The sequence below is a fragment of the Nicotiana sylvestris genome, chromosome 8 (assembly GCF_000393655.2).
Source record: "Nicotiana sylvestris chromosome 8, ASM39365v2, whole genome shotgun sequence".
NCBI classification, from domain to species: Eukaryota; Viridiplantae; Streptophyta; class Magnoliopsida; order Solanales; family Solanaceae; genus Nicotiana; species Nicotiana sylvestris.
This window is the reverse complement of record NC_091064.1, coordinates 122,889,943-122,906,266: the sequence shown is the minus strand read 5'-3', so window position 1 is coordinate 122,906,266 and position 16,324 is coordinate 122,889,943.

The window sequence follows — 16,324 nt, the reverse complement described above, 5'->3', positions numbered from 1 at the left end:
GCCCAATCATTTCCAGACCCTCCCCATTAAACAAAACGATCTCGTTTCAACCCCCCCCCCCCATCTCAACCGTTGGATCAATGATATCCAACGGACTGGAACTTGGGTCCCCTTGTGTATTTAACTGTCTGAACCAAGCCCCACCCCCTCAGACCTCTCCCCCCCACTTCACTCTCGCCTCTCTCAATTCCAAACCCTAGAGACCGCCGCCCTAAAAAAAACCCGCCGTCTCCGCCGGCGGTGACACCCCAGACCACTCTAATCCCCTCCAAATTGACACCATAGGATCTCCTCACCCTCCTCTTCCAAATCTCCTAATATTCTTCCCCAAATCCCCCTCAAACGTCTCGAATCTTGGATCTAAACTCAGAATCTCCAAAAAAACCTAACTCGCCCAAACAACCCCAAACTCACACAATGTAATCCCTCATTCTTCCTCTCCCCAAATATACTTTTGTTTCCTCTCAAATCAGCCCCAATTCCATCAAATTTTGAATCAAAGGTTCCGGAAAAGCCCTAAGTCCCCCCCCCCTTTCCTTTCTTGGTCAGTATGTGGTCAAGCGAACCTCAAACCGTCAATAATCGATTGTTCCTTGTTAAGGATAGTCGATTAATGATAGTTAAAGGTTCACTTCGTTCTTTGAAGAGGCCAGTCAAGTTCATAATGGGTTCCGTTTGAAGCAAGCAAGGGTAAATCTCTTTTGCCTCGTTTTTATTTGTTTCCCACTGTTTTTCTCCTCTTCTTTCTCTAGGTTTGTTCTTCATTGGTTTTGTTTCTGTTTAGTTGCATGACTTAGGGTTCTTATTTTAAGTTTGTTAATTAGTTGTTGTACTTAATCATTAGTATAGTCAGTTAGTTTAGGATTAATTCTTGAGTTTGCCATTAGGTCATTAGGCTTCCAGTTTTTCAAATAGAGTTTATTTTGTGTTTAATGAAATTTGTTTTGAAAATAGCATGTTAGTATCTCGGGGAAATTTGATTCCCTGTTAAATGGTTGATTTAATTGTTTCGAAGCTTGAATCTCAAAATAGGTCATTCATTGGTTGTTTCTTGATAATGTCAGTTTCAATTGTTCAAATGTTGGATCGTTTCTGATTTCATTTCATGTTAAACCTAGTTAGGTTTTAGAAATTGATGTCATTTGATTCTATTTGCCTATGGATTCTGTTAGAGAATTGTTTGCCTTGGCTTATAAATGCCTAAGGCTTTTAGGGTGTTAAATTGAACAACTAGGAACTTAGGGGGTAATTTGGGAGTTAGGAATAGAATTTCATATAAGGATTGGTGTAGGAAGGTTCTAGAACCTGGGGCAGCTGTCCCCATTTGGTTGCACAAAAATGTTGAGCCAATAAGGGACAGCCAGCTGTCCAGCCAGTTAAAAGCGATGCCCTACAGGCTGGGAATAATTCCCAAGGGTGGTTTTTGAGCACATGGCCTTAGAGGCCTATAAAGGGCTGCATTTCCTTCACTCAAAAGGAGGATTTCAAGTACTATTCTCTGCACCTAGAACATTAAAAATATACACACACTGATAGATTTCAGAATTAGAAAAGAAACACAAAAGAAAACTCTGCATTGTTGGATAAAAGGCTGAATTAGCTTGCTTCTGGTTTTCTGGAGTAAAAAAGAAAAGTATCCTGAAGCTTTCCTCTGGATTTCCCTGAATTTCTAATTCAAATATGGATTAAGTTGGTGGTTGTGTGTTGCTGATTTAGTTGCTATTGTCTGTTGGCTGAAATCCTCACCCCATTTTGCTTTTGTTCTTGATTTCCAAGTACTCCTATGAACTTTTGAATGACAAATGAAGCTATAAAGAATGTATTCTCTTTGTGCTATAATTTGGGTGTTCAAGATGTGAAAACTAGGGTCTTATATGTATGTTATTTACATTTTGTTTAGCTTGGTAATTTGGTTTTGTGTAGATATTCTGGATCTGGACATTTAACATTGACTTAGTATCCATGTGAGTGATCAGTTTAGCTTAGTCGATTTCATGTATTGTTTTGGCCATTTCATGGCAACCATAATGGTTTATGTAGTCATTATTAGGGGCTGTTGGATTCTAAAAGTAAATCTTTAGTTCACAACTAAATGGTAGTAATGTCAGTAGTCCTTAGTCATTTTTAGTTTGTTTTGGTTCTGAAAATCGAAGTTAGTCAAAGATTTCCTTCCTAAACAACATGTTTTTTATCTAGGGTTGTTATGATTGATTAGTATAGATAATATCAATGCTTTGAATGTCATGTGAATAATGCAGTCGATTCAGCATATTGATTTCTAGTTTTTTAGTATCATGTTCTTTCTTTATGATTTGTGTATTTGTGTATTTTTCAGTTTGAATGTGGGCTTAATTTTTGGCCATGTGAATTGGCATGTTTGTCACGAGGCCTGGAGCGACCAAATATGGTCTCCCAACAGTCTTCAGCATCAATTTGTGTCCTTAAGTGTTGGTTGATTCCAATAAGAAAAGGATTTCAATAGGGAATTTGATTTAAAGTTTAAATCAATTTTTTGTGTCATATTTCATTTAGCATGCTAGCAATCGCTAAAACTCGAGTTTGAATGTTTTTATTTGGAAATTTTTGGAGCTGGGCTCAATGCTGGCCTAGTCGAAAATGGCTAAGTCGTTTGGGTTGTCCTTTTCACCTGCTCATTCTCGTGGGTTTAATTTCATCCCAGGTTCCCAATACAGATTTTTAATTTTCTAGATAATAGTAACAATTTGTCTCTTGCAAATATTAATGTCCCTTAGGCTTAATTAAGTGCCATTGTTTTAATAGATTGAGGTGTGTCATTTTAGCTAAATCATCTATGGCCCTCATAAATACTTTGATAATATATTAAAAATGAGCACTCGTAGAAAAGCCTTTAGGCGCGTGTTAAAAAAAAATACTATTGTGATTGTGTACACGTTTGTGTGACATGATTACGATTCTAAAAACCAATTCGGAGTATGCGTTCGCGCAACTTCGAACAAACTTTCTTAATAATAAAATTGATTTTCATAGGCTAATAATAGTCTGGGGTGTGCCATCTATGATTCAATCATATATGGCCCTCGTATTAATTTCTTATGACTTAGATATAAAAATGACAAATGCTCGTAGTTGCTCTAGGCCCGTTTAATATATCATTGTGATTGTGGACACGTTCGCGTGACATGATTGTGATTTTAAAAACAAAATTGGCGTATGTGTTCGTGCAACTTTGGCCAAATTTTCTTAATAATAATAAAGCATTACTAATTGTGGACACGTTCGCGTGACATGATTTTTGATGCGCCAAACAAATGAGTACATATGCGCGTACCTGTTTCAAGATAATTTTTAATTAAAAAGAGACAAATGCACATAGGTTCTAAAATTGAGTAATTAGACAATATTAAGCCAAGTATGATCAAAGCGTGCTAGAACCACGGAACTCGGGAATACCTAACACCTTCTCCCGGGTTAACAAAATTCCTTACCCGGATTTGTGTGTTCGCAGACCGTAAATAGAGTCAAACTTCCTCGATTCGGGATTTTAAACCGGTGAATTGAGACACCATAAATTATCCCAAGTGGCAACTCTGAATTTTAAATAAATAATCCTGTTTCGGTTGTCACTTAAATTGAAAAAACTCCCTTATACCCTTCCGGGGGTAGTAAAAAGGAGGTGTGACAGCTCTGGCGACTCTGCTGGGAAAAGAACCCAGAACTTCTGGTTCAGGGTTCAAGAATTCGAGCTTGTTAAAATATTTTTACTTGGATTCATTTATTGTTAATACTACTGTATTCTGTGAACCTTTTGTGCTAAATGTTGTCTGTTTACCGCTTTGATATTATTTGAATTGTATATAACTGTCTTCTTATGCCACCCCTCTGAGTCTTCTGAAAATGGTGCATACGTTCACGTGGCCCGCTTTTTCTGTAGAAGTTATACCAAATAAGAATGTGGTTGGGCCAGCAACAAGGTCGGGTAGATTTCAGTGCTCCCAGTACGTTGCCCCCTCTTTGGCTCTAGTTGTCCGCTCGGGTAAGCCAGGTCTAGAACACAACCCTAGGATTTAAACCTAGAAAAACACAGTCTTATGCCGGATTCCTAGTAGGAACGTTTGTTTTCATCATGTGCATTTGACTTAGGGGACTCAACACAGGGGTTGGGTCCGTCTAGGACAGGTATACCCAAAATAATAGACCATCCTGATGCATCCTACGTGATATGTGAACATTTATTTGTTTCGGCCTGCATACTGACCAGTTAGGGAAAAATAAATCAAAAGGAAAACCCAGAGTGATGTAGGGAAGGAAATAAAGCCCGGTTCTGAAAAATCCCCGATATTTGGAAATGTTACTTAATGTCTTAAGTTGTTCTTGCCGAGATTAGGGGTGTGCATTTGAATCGGTTTATTGATAAATCGAACCGATTATTTGTTATCGGTTTATCGATATCGATTTATCAATTTATCGATTTCAATTTTGATTTCGAAATTTTCCTTATCGAGTTATCGATTTTGATTTTGATTTTGTCATCTTCGGTTATCGGTTTATAGATAAACCGATAAGATATACTAAAAAGACAAAAACAATCCCCTTATTCTATAATACCCTTTCCTTTACCCTAAGTCCCTAACCCTATTGTTTCCTCTACCACATTTAAGGAATGATCATATTAAAAGATAAAGGGAATGAAGTTCAAATTAATGAAAAACAGAATTAGCCGTGATGATGTATTTTGTTTTGTTTTTTTATACCATTGGAGTGTTGGTGGAATACATTTGATCCCTTACTTTAGTTTTGTTGCATGTGCTTGTTGACACAATTTTTATGTTATAAATGGTGTTCGTCTTATTTTAGCTTCTTTTTGTCCATATTAGTTAGGCGTGTTTATAGCGATATACTTTCCGTGGAATCTCGCAAATTTTCTTATTGGTGTAATCGATAAGCCCCCAAAATCGATAAATTGCAATCGAAAAAATCGAAACCTTATTGAAACTGTAACGACTCGACCGGTCGTTTTGAACTTTTGCACTTTGATCGCTAGTTCCCGGGCATGACTTTCCTCGTGTAACGTATTATGACTGATGTAGATCGTTGGTTTTGGTTTTCAGGAAAAATCAGAATGAATTTGAAGGAACAGTCTCAGTTGAAAGTTTTGAATTTGAAAGGTTTGTCTAAGAGTTGACTTATTTGTATATGAGCTCGGATCAGAAATTTTATGATTTGGATAGCTTCGTTGGGTGATTTATGACTTAGGAGCGCGATCGGAATGCATTTTGGAAGTCCGTGGAAGGATTTGGCTTGAATTGGCAAAGTTAATATTTTGGCGAATTCTGGTTGATAGGTGAGATTTTGATCCGAGGGTCGGAATGGAATTCCGAGAGTTGCTGTAGCTTTGTTATATCATTTGTGATGTGTGTGCAAAATTTCAGGTCATTTGGACGTTGTTTGGTCGACTTTTTGATCGAATTCGGATTTCGGAAGTTTTGGAATTCTTAGGCTTGAATCTGAGGGTGATTTGATGTTTTGATGTTGTTTTGAGCATTCCGAAGGTTGGAACAAGTTTGAATTATGTTATGGGATGTGTTGTCATGTTTGGTCGGGGTCCCATGAGGCTCGGATATTTTTTGGAATTGTTTTTGGAAGATTTTGCCGTTTTGAGCATAAGCATGTAATGATCCAAAGGTTCATTTTTAGTTCTAGAGATTGAATTTTTATTTCGAGACTTCCGGAATGTTGATAATGAATTATCAGACTGATCTGGAAAGTTTGGTCTAATTTCATCAAGTCGCGATTGGGTTTTTGACATGAAACATGAGTTAATTGTTTAACGAGCGAAATGGGTATTGAACTGAGAAAATGAGCTCTAAATTGAGTTTTGACTGAAGGGATATGTTCGTATTTTTATTTGTGACTCATAGGAACAAGAATCATCAAATTCCGAGTTCGTATGATGGAGTTAGAGCCTTTTTAGTGAAAAGAGAAGCTGTTGCAATTTTCTGGGTAGTTTCTGCATTTGTCGCACGTGTGAGCAGTAACCGCACCTGCGTGAATAGTATCCGTGTACTGTACCATGTACAGTAAACATAAACAGTATCCGTGTACAGTACATATGAACAGTACCGTGAACAGTACCCATGAACAGAAAAATGCGTGAACAATAACCACGGAAATTCTGGACAGAATGTTGAGTTTCGTCCCATTTTCCATTTTTACTAAATTGGAGCTCGGGGAGAGGCGATTTTCGGGAGATTTTCAGAGAAAACAACGAGGTAAGTGTTCTTAACTTAATTTTGGTTAGATTACCCGAATCAATTACTAGTTTTGGCATTTAATTGGTGATTTTAGTTGGGAAAATCTTGAAAATCCTCTTGGTTTAATTTGAAGATTTGAGGGTCGAGTTGATGTCGGATTTTAGTAAAATTGGTATGGTTGGACTCATAGTTGGATGAGGTTTCATATTCCGTATTCCATATTTTTTGTCGGGTTCCGAGACGTGGGCCCCACGGACGAATTTTTAGTGCAATTTCGGATTTTTAATGGAAAATGTAGAATTTCATATGGAATTAATTCCTATAATTTTTATTAGCTGAATCGAATTATTGTGGCTAGATTCGATTCGGAGGTCGATTTGAGAGACAAAGGCATCGCGAGCTAGAGGATTAGCCGGTTCGAGGTGAGTAATAATTGTAAATGATGTCCTGAGGGTTTGAAACCCCGGATTTGCACATCGTGGTGCTATATTGAGGTGAGACACGCGCTGGATGAGGAGCGCGGGGTCTTTTACTACCGGGGATTGTGACTTGGTCTATCCCGATTGATAATTTTACCGCATATTTGATTGAAACTTATTTGTTATCATCATGATTTGGGCTGATTGTCATACTTGGGCTTCGTGCCAATTATTTGAATCCTTTGGGAATTTTTATCACTATTTCCTCACTATTTTGACTTATATTTAAACTCAGTCCTGTTGATAATTATTGTTTTACAAACTCAACCGTTTTTATGCAGATTTGAAAACTCAAATGATATTTCTTAATGGTATTTTGGGCTGAGAACTACTGTTGTACAAATGCCCGAGGGGCTTATGATGATTTCCGAACTAAGTGAGGCCGAAGGCCATATGTGAGGTTATGCTGAGTGATATGAGGCCGAGGGCCTGAGATACTATTTATGCCACGAGGTGGCTTGAGTGATGTGAGGCCAAGTGATATGAGGTCGAGGACCTGAGATACTATTTATACCACGAGGTGGCTTGAGTGATGTGAGGCCGAGGGCCTGAGATACTATTTATGCCACGAGGTGGCTTGAGTGATGTGAGGCCGAGTGATATGAGGCCGAGGGCCTGAGATACTTTATATGCCACGCGGTGGCTTGAGTGATGTGAGGATATGCTGAGTGATGATGCCACGAGGTGGCTTGATATAGCGCTTGGGCCGTAAGGGGCCCCTCCGGAGTCTGCACACCCACAGTGAGCGCGGGTACCCATTGTTCTGAGTGATTGATACTATGCCCGAGGGGCTGATATGAGTGATTGTGAGGTAGCCCGAGGGGCTGATACTATTTTGAGAGTGAGCCCGAGGGGCTGTTACTGATCTAGTATTGAGCCCGAGGGGCTGTTACTGTTCTGATATTGAGCCCGAGGGGCTGTTACTGTTCTGATATTGAGCCCGAGGGGCTGGTTCTTTTGATATTATGCCCGAGGGGCGGTTTGTTGTACATGTTTTGCCGAGGGGCTGTTTACATTTCTATCATTTTTGTTACTCACTTGTAAACTACTTGCTTTACTTGTTGGAAAAAGGGATTTTCACTTGATTTCTCACTGCTTTACTGTTTAAAGTGATTTTACTGCTTCAGCATGGAATGCCTTGTGTTTTTGCGTGATTTCTTGCTTTCAATCTTTATTTATTATTATTACTCACTGATTCGGAGTACTCATATTCCTCCCTGCACCTTGTGTGCAGATTCAGGTATGTTTTGGCTGATCGGAGGCAAAGTCATCAGAGTTTAGCAAGGTAGCTGCCGGCGTTCGCAACACTGCTTTTCTCTCTCTTCATTTCATTAGTCTGTATTTGTACACTCTAGGCTTTCAGTTGTATTTATACCCTAGTAGATGCTCGTGACTTGTGACACCCCGGTTAGGGCTGTGTCGGGCTGGATTTCTGCATTTCTTATTCATACTTTCCGCTATTTGGTACTATTAAACCATGTTTATACTATATTTGTGTTAAATTACTATTTTAAAGGACGAGTTGGGTTAGACTGGTTATCCTTGTCTTCACGAGAGGCGCCATCACGACTAGGGGCGGGATTTGGGTCGTGACAAGTTGGTATCAGACCTAGGTTACATAGGTCTCACGAGTCATGAGCAGGTTTAGTAGAGTCTCATAGATCGGTACGGAGACGTCTTTATTTATCCTCGAGAGGTTGTAGAACCTTTAGGAAAACATCACATTCTTGAATTCTTATCGTGCGTCCTTTGATTCAGCTTGAAATGTAACTCTTTGAATTCCTTCCACGCTTTTGTATACGCGCATGAGCACTCAGTATCAGATATACCTTGATGGCTTGTGATTCCCTGATCAAGGGGCGAGATATGATCTCTGTGTGTTGATGTTGGGCCAGTTTTGAGGACTTGAGGTCGGACTTTTGCCTATAGCTTGAGCACCGAGGTGCTGATTGCGTGAGCAAGTATTTTTGAACTTATATGTTCGGTATTGTTATTAGTGGGAGTGATGGCTAGATAACTATGTGATGAGTATGTTAGTACTGTGAGATGTATCCATCTTGATTTGAGGTATAGCCCCGAGTTATGGGTGTGCAAAGAGTCTTTTCATGTGTCCTAGTTGGGAGTGAAGTAAATTTCATATTGCGGTATGAGTTTAGACTCAGGAAGACTAAGTGACTGCGTAATGGTTATGACGGTGGAAGGTGTACATACATAAATGTTAGTTTAAGGCAAAGAAGGTGGGTTATCTCATTTGAAGTGTTCTGAGGTTGTACGATCCTTATGTGTCTGTTAGATTTGCGAGTGAGGGATATGTGTTGCAACTTAAATTGGGTCACTTAGTGAGTGGGTGTAACTGTTGCGAGAGTTGAATGCGAGATTTGCAGAAGAGTTAAAATTCTAGATGATCTGTTTTTTCACAAGCTTATAAAAGATTTGAGTTTAATCTCATTATGGTATCATGGCATCAATAGAGTATAATCGTTATGAGTTATTGAGCGTGTGTTGATATATGGCTTCGAGCCAAGTGGGGGAGTCCGTTATTGAATAGTTGATTGCACGGTTATGTGCTCTAATGGTTCCAGTTCGAGGCGTATTTGTAAATCAGTTGTGGCTCGAGTAAAGGAAATTTCAATAAAGGCTGTGTTATGCTTTATGGGTGTACGAGAATCGGGGAATGACTTGAGTTGTGGTTGGTAACGAATGCTCGGTGCATAGAGCAGGAAGTTGCTTGGTTATATTGGAATGAGGTCACATTCTTCAGTGTCGGAGTGCTAATGAAGCACAGGTTGTTCGGTTCGTTTAATCAATCTAACTACGGTTTCAGTAGTGTGGATGACTCTAGAGAATGGTCCTATTGTGTTCTAAACTCTACATGCAATAATTGGAGGCTTCTAAGTTGTACTTATGGATAGAAACTGAGTTTTCAGTGGAAGATGGCAAGACTTGTGGTATTTTCTATATTAATTATGGGATTCTATATATCAGTATCGGGAAGGTGATGGTAATGGCTTTGGGGAACACTTAAAGAGTATTCAGCGGCTTAGGAACCTTAGACGGTGTAGCTTTATGCTTGGGTTTCGTGTGATAAGCCTAGGTTGAGGAAATTGTGGTGCTACAGCAAGAAGGAATATCAAGTTGAAGATGAATCAGAAGGAATTTAGATAGATGGGGTATCTTGATAGTAGACCAAATCGGTATGGTAAGGATATGATTAATTCCTTGTGTGTGTTCGAGGTAATGAGTTCCTACAGCTATTTTGCAACAATGCTCTTGGGTTTTGATGGCTTGCTTAGCTTGGTCTAGTTAGAAGGATTCAGTCCTGGTAGTTAAATTTGTGCAAATGGAATTGGGAGAGTTCTTATTGATTTCTACCGTGGTTGGAGAGGTGCAATTTCTCCGAGTGTGAGAAGCATAGGATATGTAATGATTTTTCTTCTAGATGGGATCAATGGAAGTTCTTGGATAGATGAGTTACAGTTCAGTTCTGAAAGGAAGTTCATAAAACTCTTAGGCAGCGGGTAGCTTCAGATGATTAAGGAAATGGTACTGCTAATTGGAAATGATTTGACGAGAGTCTATGTTTTTGTGAAAGGGCAATGTTATTAAGTTGATAGCACTTCGGTAGTATTGCGGCACCTTCTTTTTAGATCGACTGGTGATATTCGGGTTTGCTTGGTGGCACAGGGAAATTTTAGAGTATCTATAGTGGAATGATTAGATTGGTTGTCCTTGTCTTCACGAGAGGCGCCATAACGACCAGGGTCAGGATTTGGATCGTGACAAGTTGGTATCAGAGCCTAGGTTACATAGGTCTCACGAGTCATGAGCAGGTTTAGTAGAGTCTCACAGATCAGTACGGAGACGTCTGTATTTATCCTCGAGAGGCTATAGAACCTTTAGGAAAACTTCACATTCTTGAATTCTTATCGTGCGTCCTTTGATTCAGCTTGAAATGTAACTCTTTGAATTCCTTCCACGCGTTCGTATGCGCGCATGAGCGCTCGGTATCAGATATACCTTTATGTCTTGTGATTCCCTGATCGAGAGGCGAGATATGATCTCTGTGTGTTGATGTTGGGCCAGTCTGGAGGACTTGAGGCCAGATTTTTGCCTATAGCTTGAGCACCGAGGTGCTGATTGTGTGAGCAAGTATTTTTGAACTTATATGTTCGGTATTATTATTAGTGGGAGTGATGGCTGGATAACTATGTGATGAGTATGTTAGTCTTGCGAGATGTATCCATCTTGATTTGAGGTATAGCCCCGACTTATGGGTGTGCAAAGAGTCTTTTCATGTGTCCTAGTTGGGAGTGAAGTAAATTTCATGTTGCGGTATGAGTTCAGACTCAGGAAGACTAAGTGACTGCGTAATGGTTATGACGGTGGAAGGCATACATAAATGTTAGTTTAAGGCAAAGAAGGTGGGTTATCTCATGCGAAGTGTTCTGAGGTTGTACGATCCTTATGTGTCTGTTAGATTTGCGAGTGAGGAATATGTGTTGCAACTTAAATTGGGTCACTTAGTGAGTGGGTGTAACTGTTGCGAGAGTTGAATGCGAGATTTGCAGAAGAGTTAAAATTCTAGATGATCTGTTTTTTCACAAGCTTATAAAAGATTTGAGTTTAATCTCATTATGGTATCATGGCATCAATAGAGTATAATCGTTATGAGTTATTGAGCGTGTGTTGATCTATGGCTTCGAGCCAAGTGGGGGAGTCCGCTATTGAATAGTTGATTGCACGGTTATGTGCTCTAATGGTTCCAGTTCGAGGCGTATTTGTAAATCAGTTGTGGCTCGAGTAAAGGAAATTTCAATAAAGGCTGTGTTATGCTTTATGGGTGTACGAGAATCGGGGAATGACTTGAGTTGTGGTTGGTAACGAATGCTCGGTGCATAGAGCAGGAAGTTGCTTGGTTATATTGGAATGAGGTCACATTCTTCAGTGTCGGAGTGCTAATGAAGCACAGGTTGTTCGGTTCGTTTAATCAATCTAACTACGGTTTCAGTAGTGCGGATGACTCTAGAGAATGGTCCTATTGTGTTCAAAACTCTACATGCAATAATTGGAGGCTTCTAAGTTGTACTTATGGATAGAAACTGAGTTTTCAGTGGAAGATGGCAAGACTTGTGGTATTTTCTATATTAATTATGGGATTCTATATATCAGTATCGGGAAGGTGATGGTAATGGCTTTGGGGAACACTTAAAGAGTATTCAGCGGCTTAGGAACCTTAGACGGTGTAGCTTTATGCTTGGGTTTCGTGTGATAAGCCTAGGTTGAGGAAATTGTGGTGCTACAGCAAGAAGGAATATCAAGTTGAAGATGAATCAGAAGGAATTTAGATAGATGGGGTATCTTGATAGTAGACCAAATCGGTATGGTAAGGATATGATTAATTCCTTGTGTGTGTTCGAGGTAATGAGTTCCTACAGCTATTTTGCAACAATGCTCTTGGGTTTTGATGGCTTGCTTAGCTTGGTCTAGTTAGAAGGATTCAGTCCTGGTAGTTAAATTTGTGCAAATGGAATTGGGAGAGTTCTTATTGATTTCTACCGTGGTTGGAGAGGTGCAATTTCTCCGAGTGTGAGAAGCATAGGATATGTAATGATTTTTCTTCTAGATGGGATCAATGGAAGTTCTTGGATAGATGAGTTACAGTTCAGTTCTGAAAGGAAGTTCATAAAACTCTTAGGCAGCGGGTAGCTTCAGATGATTAAGGAAATGGTACTGCTAATTGGAAATGATTTGACGAGAGTCTATGTTTTTGTGAAAGGGCAATGTTATTAAGTTGATAGCACTTCGGTAGTATTGCGGCACCTTCTTTTTAGATCGACTGGTGATATTCGGGTTTGCTTGGTGGCACAGGGAAATTTTAGAGTATCTATAGTGGAATGATTAGATTGGTTGTCCTTGTCTTCACGAGAGGCGCCATAACGACCAGGGTCAGGATTTGGATCGTGACAAGTTGGTATCAGAGCCTAGGTTACATAGGTCTCACGAGTCATGAGCAGGTTTAGTAGAGTCTCACAGATCAGTACGGAGACATCTGTATTTATCCTCGAGAGGCTATAGAACCTTTAGGAAAACTTCACATTCTTGAATTCTTATCGTGCGTCCTTTGATTCAGCTTGAAATGTAACTTTTTGAATTCCTTCCACGCGTTCGTATGCGCGCATGAGCGCTCGGTATCAGATATACCTTTATGTCTTGTGATTCCCTGATCGAGAGGCGAGATATGATCTCTGTGTGTTGATGTTGGGCCAGTCTGGAGGACTTGAGGCCAGATTTTTGCCTATAGCTTGAGCACCGAGGTGCTGATTGTGTGAGCAAGTATTTTTGAACTTATATGTTCGGTATTATTATTAGTGGGAGTGATGGCTGGATAACTATGTGATGAGTATGTTAGTCTTGCGAGATGTATCCATCTTGATTTGAGGTATAGCCCCGACTTATGGGTGTGCAAAGAGTCTTTTCATGTGTCCTAGTTGGGAGTGAAGTAAATTTCATGTTGCGGTATGAGTTCAGACTCAGGAAGACTAAGTGACTGCGTAATGGTTATGACGGTGGAAGACATACATAAATGTTAGTTTAAGGCAAAGAAGGTGGGTTATCTCATGCGAAGTGTTCTGAGGTTGTACGATCCTTATGTGTCTGTTAGATTTGAGAGTGAGGAATATGTGTTGCAACTTAAATTGGGTCACTTAGTGAGTGGGTGTAACTGTTGCGAGAGTTGAATGCGAGATTTGCAGAAGAGTTAAAATTCTAGATGATCTGTTTTTTCACAAGCTTATAAAAGATTTGAGTTTAATCTCATTATGGTATCATGACATCAATAGAGTATAATCGTTATGAGTTATTGAGCGTGTGTTGATCTATGGCTTCGAGCCAAGTGGGGGAGTCCGCTATTGAATAGTTGATTGCACGGTTATGTGCTCTAATGGTTCCAGTTCGAGGCGTATTTGTAAATCAGTTGTGGCTCGAGTAAAGGAAATTTCAATAAAGGCTATGTTATTCTTTATGGGTGTACGAGAATCGGGGAATGACTTGAGTTGTGGTTGGTAACGAATGCTCGGTGCATAGAGCAGGAAGTTGCTTGGTTATATTGGAATGAGGTCACATTCTGCAGTGTCGGAGTGCTAATGAAGCACAGGTTGTTCGGTTCGTTTAATCAATCTAACTACAGTTTGAGTAGTGTGGATGACTCTAGAGAATGGTCCTATTGTGTTCAAAACTCTACATGCAATAATTGGAGGCTTCTAAGTTGTACTTATGGATAGAAACTGAGTTTTCAGTGGAAGATGGCAAGACTTGTGGTATTTTCTATATTAATTATGGGATTCTATATATCAATATCGGGAAGGTGATGGTAATGGATTTGGGGAACACTTAAAGAGTATTCAGCGGCTTAGGAACCTTAGACGGTGTAGCTTTATGCTTGGGTTTCGTGTGATAAGCCTAGGTTGAGGAAATTGTGGTGCTACAGCAAGAAGGAATATCAAGTTGAAGATGAATCAGAAGGAATTTAGATAGATGGAGTATCTTGATAGTAGACCAAATCGGTGTGGTAAGGATATGATTAATTCCTTGTGTGTGTTTGAGGTAATGAGTTCCTACAACTATTTTGCAACAATGCTCTTGGGTTTTGATGGCTTGCTTAGCTTGGTCTAGTTAGAAGGATTCAGTCCTGGCAGTTAAATTTGTGCAAATGGAATTGGGAGAGTTCTTATTGATTTCTACCGTGGTTGGAGAGGTGCAATTTCTCCGAGTGTGAGAAGCATATGATATGTAATGATTTTTCTTCTAGATGGGATCAATGGAAGTTCTTGGATAGATGAGTTACAGTTCAGTTCTAAAATGAAGTTCATAAAACTCTTAGGCAGCGGGTAGCCTCAGATGATTAAGAAAATGGTACTGCTAATTGGAAATGATTTGACGAGAGTCTATGTTTTTGTGAAAGGGCAATGTTATTAAGTTGATAGCACTTCGGTAGTATTGCTGCACCTTCTTTTTAGATCGACTGGTGATATTCGGGTTTGCTTGGTAGCACAGGGAAATTTTAGAGTATCTATAGTGGAATGATTAGATTGGTTGTCCTTGTCTTCACGAGAGGTGCCATAACGACCAGGGTCAGGATTTGGGTCGTGACAAGTTGGTATCAGAGCCTAGGTTACATAGGTCTCACGAGTCATGAGCAGGTTTAGTAGAGTCTCACAAATCAATACGGAGACGTCTGTATTTATCCTCGAGAGGATATAGAACCTTTAGGAAAACTTCACATTCTTGAATTCTTATCGTGCGTCCTTTGATTCAGCTTGAAATGTAACTCTTTGAATTCCTTCCACGCGTTCGTATGCGCGCATGAGCGCTCAGTATCAGATATACCTTTATGGCTTGTGATTCCCTGATCGAGAGGCGAGATATGATCTCTGTGTGTTGATGTTGGGCCAGTCTGGAGGACTTGAGGCCAGATTTTTGCCTATAGTTTGAGCACCGAGGTGCTGATTGTGTGAGCAAGTATTTTTGAACTTATATGTTAGGTATTGTTCTTAGTGGGAGTGATGGCTGGATAACTATGTGATGAGTATGTTAGTCTTGCGAGATGTCTCCATCTTGATTTGAGGTATAGCCCCGACTTATGGGTGTGCAAAGAGTCTTTTCATGTGTCCTAGTTGGGAGTGAAGTAAATTTTATGTTGCGGTATGAGTTCAGACTCAGGAAGACTAAGTGACTGCGTAATGGTTATGACGGTGGAAGGCATACATAAATGTTAGTTTAAGGCAAAGAAGGTGGGTTATCTCATGCGAAGTGTTCTGAGGTTGTACGATCCTTATGTGTCTGTTAGATTTGTGAGTGAGGGATATGTGTTGCAACTTAAATTGGGTCACTTAGTGAGTGGGTGTAACTGTTGCGAGAGTTGAATGCGAGATTTGCAGAAGAGTTAAAATTCTAGATGATCTGTTTTTTCACAAGCTTATAAAAGGATTTGAGTTTAATCTCATTATGGTATCATGGCATCAATAGAGTATAATCGTTATGAGTTATTGAGCGTGTGTTGATCTATGGCTTCGAGCCAAGTGGGGGAGTCCGCTATTGAATAGTTGATTGCACGGTTATGTGCTCTAATGGTTCCAGTTTGAGGCATATTTGTAAATAAGTTGTGGCTCGAGTAAAGGAAATTTCAATAAAGGATATGTTATGCTTTATAGGTGTACGAGAATCGGGGAATGACTTGAGTTGTGGTTGGTAACGAATGCTCGGTGCATAGAGCAGGAAGTTGCTTGGTTATATTGGAATGAGGTCACATTCTGCAGTGTCGGAGTGCTAATGAAGCACAGGTTGTTCGGTTCGTTTAATCAATCTAACTACGGTTTGAGTAGTGCGGATGACTCTAGAGAATGGTCCTATTGTGTTCAAAACTCTACATGCAATAATTGGAGGCTTCTAAGTTGTACTTATGGATAGAAACTGAGTTTTCAGTGGAAGATGGCAAGACTTGTGGTATTTTCTATATTAATTATGGGATTCTATATATCAGTATCGGGAAGGTGATGGTAATGGCTTTGGGGAACACTTAAAGAGTATTCAGCGGCTTAGGAACCTTAGACGGTG